A 6,861-nucleotide genomic window follows, 5' to 3' on the forward strand; every position below is an offset into this window, starting at 1 on the left:
GTGTGGCATCACAAAGTGACCATGGACGAGGAAAGAAAGTGAAGGAAAGCAAGGAAGTCAAGAGGAGACGACGTCGTATAAACCTCCAAGATTTCCCCCTTGGACATGGTATGGCTCCATACAACCTTTTGGACGACATGAGAGGTAAGGGTCCTGATATCTCATGGCCTCAATTTCTAGCCTTATGTCCACAAGTTAGGAGAGAATTAACAAAGGCCGTGAGCACTAGGAGAAAAACAAAAGAGAATGTACCTATTGTAAAAATTTCACAAGCTGAGATGGATGAGGACATTACACCTATATTAGATTGCTACATCAAGGGAAGGCTAGTTAAGAAGGTTCTAGTAGATGGGGGTGCACAAATTTGCATTATGATAGAGGACCTTATGCAAAGACTAGGCATGCATATTCATGAAACACCTGAAATTAAGGTGAAAATGGCAAACAAAAGTAGCAAAGCAAAGTGTCTTGGGATTTGTAGGAATGTTTTTGTGGAAGTTTTTGGCATTAAGAAGGTTGTTGATTTTTATGTTATGTCTACCAAGGGAAGTGGTTATCCATTTATCCTAGGTAGACCATGGCTAATGAGAATGCAAGCTTTGCACGATTGGGAAAATGGAAAGTTAATTTGCAGGAATGAAAATCATAAGAAGATTATCTTTGACATGAAGGAGCAACGACGAGAGGAGATAAATGAAGAATCTTCTCAAGGTGAAACAGAGGAGGATTGGACCGATGACACCTCAGAGGAAGAAAGCGGCAGTAGCACTACGGAAGAGGAGTCTTCCATTGAAGTCATGGGGGTAAGATTCAGAGCAAAAGACAAAGAGACACCCTGTCAAGGTTTGGAGGAGGTAGGCTCTCAAGAAGACCAAATTGTGCATGATGAAGAAATGTTTGATGCTATGCTCTCAAAAAACCTTACATCGGAGGAAGGAGAGGAGTTTAAATGTGTACTAAAGAAATTTCCTAGGTTTTTTGCTAAAGATTACACAGATGTGCGTGGCGTGGAGGCCATTCAACACAAGATCGAGCTAAAGCCAAAAGCCAAACCTAAGGCACAAAAGCTACGAAGGCTAGGAGTCATCAAGGAGCAAGCACTACTCAAAGAGGTGAGGAAGCTTCTAGTAGCGGGGTTCATATATCTTGTAGAAAATTTAGAATGGGTCTCTCCCATCGTGGTCACTCCCAAGAAGAACGGCAAATGGAGGGTGTGTGTGGACTATCGCCCACTCAACGAGGCAACAAAAAGGGACCACTTTCCTCTACCATTTCAAGATGAGATCCTAAATGAGGTAGCAGGTCATGAGAAGTATACGATATGTGATGGCTACTATGGTTACTTCCAAATTGGAGGATCAATTGAAAACAACCTTCATCACTCCTTGGGGTTGTTATGCTTTCAGAGTCATGCCATTTGGCTTGACCAATGCTCCAGCGACATTTCAACGTTTCATGAACATGGTGTTTCAAGCATTCTTTGGGAAATCCATTAGAGTGTTCATAGATGATTTTTGCATCTATAGCTCTAAGTCATTGCATGTGCAGAGGGTAGAAGAAGGCTTGAAGAAACTCTATGACATGGGGGGCCAACTCAATCTCGACAAATGTCATATCGGTGAGGATGAAGTAATCTTGCTTGGTCATAAGGTTTCTTCCAAGGGCATTGAGGTGGATCCTACAAAGGCAAAGGCTCTTATAAATCTACCATCTCCAAAGAGTCTCAAGGAGGCCATCTCATTCATTCAAAAGGTGAAGTACATGTCACGTTTCATTCACTAAGCCTCAGAGTTACTTCACCCCTTGCAAAAATTGACTCAACAAGTAGAGTTTGCATGGTCTAATGAGCTTGAGAAGTACTTTTGTAACATTAAAGTCATTTTGTCAGAGCTACCAACATTCATGCCTCCTTGTTGGGAGTACACTTTCTTCGTTAGCTCTAGTGTTGGAAAGGAAACACTGGGTGCAGTTTTGTTATAGCAAGATCCCCACAGTACTAGGATGCGGCCCATCTACTTTGTTAGTAGGGTCATGAATGTCTTGGAGAAAGGCTACACGGAAGCGGAACTCATGATGCTTGCTCTCATCTTTGCGGTGAGAAACTTTAGATCCTACTTGTTACCAAAACCTTTTGTAATTCTCACTGTAAAAAATTTGTTTCCTTAGGTGTCTTCTCAAATGTCTCTCAACGCTAGAATCACAAAGTGGGTTATGGAATTGTAAGAATTCCAATACTCTTTCAAGGTAGAAGATAGTGTGCATGCACAATTGGAAGGGATTCTCACTTATAGAGTGCATGAAAAGGAGATTAAGGTGCCTGAAGTAAAGACCCTACCATTGCCACCACCCAAAACTATACCTAATGCATTCACCTCTACCATTCTTCCTTGAGCATAAGGGAGAATGGCAGTGGTGCCATTCTCCCCTTCAAGGTGATGCGATGGAAGGCCTTGAGAATGGCACCATTCTCCCCTTCAAGGTGATGCGATGTAAGGCCTTGAGAATGGCAGTAGTACTATTCTCCCCTTTATTAGTGATGGAAAGCCCCGAGAATGAAAATAGTGCTATTCTTCCATTTAATAAAAATGATGGGATTCCCTAAGAATGGAAACACTACCACTCTTCCTTGAATGTAAGAGAGAAATGTAGTGGTGCCATTCCCCCCCTTCAAGGTTATGGGATGCCTTGAGGATGGCACCACTACCATTATTCCTTGAATGTAAGGGAGAATGTCAGTAGTGCTATTCTCCTCTTCAAGGTGATGAGAGGCCTTCATAATGGTAGCCAATGCCATTCTTCCTTGAAGGTAAGGGAGAATGTCAGTAGTGCTATTCTCCTCTTCAAGGTGATGAGAGGCCTTCATAATGGTAGCCAATGCCATTCTTCCTTGAAGGTAAGGGAGAATGGTAGTGGTGCCATTCTCCCCTCAAGATGATGGGATGGGAGACCTTGAGAATGGCAATGGTGCCATTCTCCCCTTTCAGCACATAGGAGGTCCTAAGAATGGTAGGGGTGACATTCTTTCCTTCAATCAAGGTGATGGGAGGCCTTGATAATGGCATCACTTCCATAGAATGGCATCACTGTCATTCTTTCTTTAATGTAAGGGAGAATGGGAGTGGTGCATTCCCACCTTTAAGGTGGTGGTAGGCTTGGAGAATGGCACTACTCCCATTCTTCCTTGAATGTAAGGGAAATGGCATTGGTGCCATTCCCCCCTTCAAGGTGATGGGATTGGAGGCTTGTAGAATGGAACCACTTCCACTCTCCCCTTTAAGGTGATGGGAGACCATGAGAATGGCAGTGGTGCCATTCTCCTCTTCTCAAATGAAGGTGATGGGAATACTTATTACGATGAATGGCACCAATGCCATTCTTTCCTGAAATTCAATGTAAGGGAGAATGGTAGTGGTGTCATTTCCCCCTTCAAGGTGATGGGATGCCTTGAGAATGACACCACACTGCCCTTCTTGCTTAAATGGAAGTAAGAATGGAAGTGGTGCCATTATCCCCTTTAAGGTGATTGGGAGGCCTTGATAAGGGCACTACTACCATTTTTCCTTGAATGTAAGGGATAGCGGTAGTGGTTCCATTCTCCCCTTGAAGTTGATGGTACAACAAGCCTTGAGAATGGTAGTGCTATCATTCACCCCCTTTAAGATAATGGGAGGCCCTGAGAATGGTAGTGGTGGCATTCTCCCCTTGAATCGAGGTGTTGAGAGGTGTTGATAAAGGTAGTGGTTCCATTCTACCCTTTAAGGTGATGAGATGGGAGGTCTTAAAAATGGTAGTGATGCCTATCTCCTATTTAAAGTGAAGGGAGGCCTTGTGAATGGCAATGGTTCCATTCTCGCCTTCAATCAAGGTGATAGGTGGCCTTACGAATGGCACCCCTGCCATTCTCAAGGTAGTGGTGTGATTCTCCCCTTCAATCGAGGTTATGGAAGGCCTTGAGAATGGCACTATTTCCATTCTCAAGGAAGTGGTGTCATTATCCCCTTCAATCAAGGTGATGGGAGGCCTTGTGCTTGATAATATCACCACTTCCATTCTTCCTTGAATGGGAAAATGGTGGTGGTGTCATGCCCCCCCTTTAAGGTGATGGGATGCCTTGATATAATGGCACCACTGCCATTCTTATTTGAATGTAAAGTAGAATGGTAATGGTGCCTTTCTCCCCTTGATGATGGGAGGCCTTGAGAATGGCACCACTACCATTCTCCCTTATATTCTAGGAAGAATGGCAATGGTAATAGTGCCTTTCTCCCTTGATGATGGGAGGCCTTGAGAATGGCACCACTACCATTCTCCCTTATATTCTAGGAAGAATGACAGTGGTGACATTCTTCCTTGAATGTAAGGGAGAATGGCAATGGTAATAGTGCCTTTCTCCCCTGATGATGGGAGGCCTTGAGAATGGCACCACTGCCATTCTTATTTGAATGTAAAGTAGAATGGTAATGGTGCCTTTCTCCCCTTGATGATGGGAGGCCTTGATAATGGCACCACTACCATTCTCCCTTATATTCTAGGAAGAATGGCAATGTAATAGTGCCTTTCTCCCCTGATGATGGGAGGCCTTGAGAATGGCACCACTACCATTCTCCCTTATATTCTAGGAAGAATGACAGTGGTGACATTCTTCCTTGAATGTAAGGGAGAATGGCAGTGGTGCCATTCTCCCCTTCAAGGTGATGGGAGGCCTTGAGAATGGCACCACTGCCATTAATTCTTGAATGTATGGTGGAATGGCAAGGGTGTAATTCTCCCCTTAAAAAATAAGGGAAGCCTAAATAATGGCACGAGTGGCATTGTTCAAAGAACATAAGGGAGAATGGTAAAGGTCTCATTCTTCGTGTCATTCTCTCCTTTAAGGTGATGGGTGGTCCTAATAATGGCACCACTGCCATTAATCGTTGAATTTAAGGGAGAATGGAAATGATGCCATTCTTCCCTTCAAGGTGATGGGATGGAAGGCCTTAATAATGGTAGTATTCTTCCTTGAATTTAAGAGAGAAAGGCAGTGGTGCCATTAGCCCCCTTCATGGTGGTGATGGGATTCCTTGAGAATGGCACCACTTCCATTCTTCATTGAATGTAAGGGAGAATGGAAGTAGTGCCATTCTCCCCTTTGAGGTGATGGGAGGCATTGAGAATGGCAGCCACCACCGCCATTCTTCCTTGAATGTAAGGGAGAATGGCAATGGTGCCATTATCCCCTTTAAGATCATGGGATGGAAGGCCCTAAGAATGGCAATGGTGTCATTCTCTCTATTCAGCACATGTGAGGCCGTCATGAGAATGGAAATGGTGTCATTATCCCCTTCAATCAAGGTGATGTGAGGCCTTAAGAATGGAACCACTACCATTCTTCCTTCAATGTAAGGGACAATGGCACTAGTGACATTCCTCCCTTCAAGGTTGTGGGAATGGAGGCCTTGATAATGGCACCACTGCCATTCTCCCCTTTATGGTGATAGGAGACTGTGAGAATGGCAGCGGTGCCATTCTCCCCTTAAATAATAGAGGTGATGGGAAGCCTTGCAAATGGCAATAATTCCATTATTCCTTGAATGTAAAGGAGAAAAGGAGTGGTTTCATTCCCCCCTTCAAGGTGATGGGATGCTTCGAGAATGGCACCACTTCCATTCTAACTTGAATGTAAGGAGAATGGCAGTGGTGCCATTCTCCCCTTCACGGTGATTGGTAGGCCTTGAAAATGGTAGTGGTGCCATTTTCCCCTTTAAGGTGATGAGAGGCAGTGAGAATGGCAGTGGCCTTTCAATCAAGGTGTTGGGAGGCCTTGAGAGAATGGTAGTGGCATCATTCTCTCCTTCACGTTTGATAAGATGGGAGACCTTGATAATGGTAGTGGTGCCATTCTCCCGTTTAAGGTGTGGGAGGCCTTGATAATGGAAATGGTGCCATTCTCCCTTTCAATCAAGGTGATGTGAGGCCTTGAGAATGGCATCACTACATTCTCAAGGTGATGTGAGGCCTTGAGAATGGCATCACTACATTCTCAAGGTAGTGGTGTCATTCTCCCCTTCAATCAAGGTGATGGGAGGCCTTGAGTAAGGCAGCACTGCATTTTTTCCTTGAATTAAAGGGACAATGGTAGTGGTGCCATTCCCCCCTTCAAGGTGATGGGATATCTTGAGAATGGCACCATTTCCATTCTTTCTTGAATGTAAGAGAGGATAGTAGGGGTGCCATTCTCCCCTTAAGGTGATGGCAGGCCTTAAGAATGGCACCACTACCATTCTTCCTTGAATACAAGTGAGAATGGTATTGGTTCCATTCTCCACTTCAATCAAGGTGTTGGGAGGCCTTGAGAATGGCATCACTGCCATAGAATGGTGTCCCTATCATTATTCCTAGTATTTAAGGGATAATGGGAGTGGTGCTATTCCCCCCTTGAAGGTGGTGGGAGGCCTTAAGAATGGAATGATTTTCATTCTTCCTTGAATGTAAGGGACAATGGCATTGGTGACATTCCTCCCTTCAAGGTTGTGGAAATGGAGGCCTTCAAAATGGGACCACTGCCATTCTACCCTTTAAGGTGATGAGAGACCCTAAGAATGACAGCGGTGCCATTCTCCCGTTTAATCAAGGTGATGGTAAGCCTTGAGAATGGCACCAATGCCATTATTCCTTGAATGTAAAGGAGAAAGAAAGTGGTGTCATTCCCCACTTCAAGGTGATGGGGTTCTTCGAGAATGGCACCACTTCCATTCTAAGTTGAATGTAAGGGAGAATGGCAGTGATGCTATTCTTCCCTTCCAGGTGATTGGTAGGCCTTGAGAATGGCAGTAGTGCCATTTCCCCCTTTAAGGTGATGGGAGGCACTAAGAATGGTAG

This window comes from Cibotium barometz, chromosome 36 (assembly GCF_041138505.1).
Source record: "Cibotium barometz isolate CiBa-2024 chromosome 36, ASM4113850v1, whole genome shotgun sequence".
Lineage (NCBI taxonomy): Eukaryota > Viridiplantae > Streptophyta > Polypodiopsida > Cyatheales > Cibotiaceae > Cibotium > Cibotium barometz.